Genomic DNA, 2,198 nt, shown 5'->3' with positions numbered 1-2,198 from the left:
ACCACACGTTTGCATCTGTTAACTAGAAAGGCCGACATTTGCTTGAGAGCAAATGCAGCATATTTCAGCCATCTCCCTCCTCATGTAACAATAGACTGTTCCAAAATCACCCATGTGCAAAAATGGAACACTTCTGCTTCTAACTACTAATCACACTTATGAGCAAAAATGAATCTTACAAAACCTCCTTCAAGAATGGACTCTTCTAGTGCACCCCATGTAGAAAGTTAAAATAGACGACTCCAAAAACACTTCCGCTAAGTAATGGAATTTTGAATCATCAGCCGTCCAAAACCATATATGAAAAAAAACCTCTGTGCAAGAATCGACTCTTCCTGTTATACCCCTATGTAAATTGGAGCGATCCAAAAATACATCAGCTAAAATAGGACATCGACATAATCAACAAAGTCCACAAAATGAATTTAAAAGAATACCCCCTTCGTCGAAGAAGGGAAATTCCCAGCACACCCTGTTTAGAATTGCACAATTGTCCAGAAATACTCACAGTACATGGCCTTTTGTATAATAAGCAACCCAGTCCAAAACTGAATTTTAAAAAAGTCCCCCGTGCATGAATGGACTCTTCCAGATAACACCAGGCTTGCTGATTGGCTGCCGAATCCTCCTCATGTGCAGTCTTCCGGTGGGGGTCAACTTCCATTCAACAAATGGAATTCGGAATCATCACCCATGTCCAATACTGAATTTTTTTAAAAATCCCCCCTATGTGCAAAAATGGACTGTCCCAGTAGTAGTCTTATGTCAAGTGGTTCAGTGCAAAAACACTAACGCTAAAGTCTAAAAGTAAATTTTAAAAAACACCCCCTGTCCAACAATGGACTCTTCCAGCAAAATGAGCTTGCTCATTGGCTGGTCATTAATTGGATTTACCTTGTCCCCCAACCACCTGGATGTCTATGGACTAGGTAGGTAGGTAGATAATTGGATCTATCTGGCACACCTGTGGCCCTGACACACCAGAATGACCTAGAGGTCGTTGACCTCGGCACTTCAATCTCACATATCCAAAACTCTCCCACAAAAACCTCCTTAAGGATCCATTTTGAAGTGATTTATACCAAATATTATATATGGATCCTTTGAATAAGTATCTAGGGCACCTCTGTCCCAAATTTCAGGTCATTTGGATGTAATACCATGGTACAGGGGGCCAAATTATACAGTTTTGGTCCAAAAGTTGCAATAAAACCTTAATAAAATCATTTAAGGAGCAGATATGAAAAAAATGAAAAAAACACATTTTGGTATTGGCTCACTCTACCCTTGTGCCAAATTTCAGGCCATTCGGTCCAGGAACGACGGAGATGAATCACTTTGAAGATTTGACAGGAGAAAGAAAGAAAGAAAGAAACATTACGAATACAATATATTTCACCATACTATGTATGGCTGAAATATAATAACTTAAAACAGTACTTATTATGCATCTAGCACCGCATATCAAAAGTGAACCGATTTAGAATTAGTCTACAGTCTGTAGAAAGGAAAGAACCAAAAGCCTTAATATTGATTTCTTTTGTAACAATATCTGTGTCTGTATCTATACAGCCGGTAAAACGGCCCTTCGGCGTAACACACCAGCCTCGCAGGCACGCGGCACGGAAGCAGTTCGTTATATTACACTAAACGACCCGTCACACTTAAATTTTGCACATCTATCTGCAAATATTCTTTAAAACAATCCAGAGAAGATCCCTCTGTTGTACTTGGTGACAACAAGTTCCACTCTACGATAGTTCTTGGAATGTACGAATCTTTTAACATTAAATTAAATGTTTGATGTTAAGGTATGAGCTTTTTATTTATGATAAACAAATTGTGCGAAAAAAAAGACGTAGTAGAGTTCCACCGCTGAACAGAAATGTATTATTGGTTTGTCACTGTTGATAAAATGGTGTGAATTTGTTTAGAGATGAAAAAGAATTATGGAAAATGTCACTATTAATCAAGCATAGTTCCTCTGTCATTGAAATGTTTCCTAAGTGATGTAATGCACTAAAGAAAAGTAAAGCTGTTTGCTAAAGACGAGTTGTCATGTGTGTGTGTCATGTGTACATCCGTGCCCACCGTCCATCGCTGAACAGAGACCGGGGGCGACACAGGTTATCTGGCATCTACGACCCTCTGCTGCAGTCGTGTGTCCCTGACGTCACGTCCGGAAGCTACAGCAGACG

The sequence above is a fragment of the Branchiostoma floridae genome, chromosome 18 (genome assembly GCF_000003815.2).
Source record: "Branchiostoma floridae strain S238N-H82 chromosome 18, Bfl_VNyyK, whole genome shotgun sequence".
NCBI lineage: Eukaryota > Metazoa > Chordata > Leptocardii > Amphioxiformes > Branchiostomatidae > Branchiostoma > Branchiostoma floridae.
Note: the sequence above shows the minus strand (reverse complement) of the source record.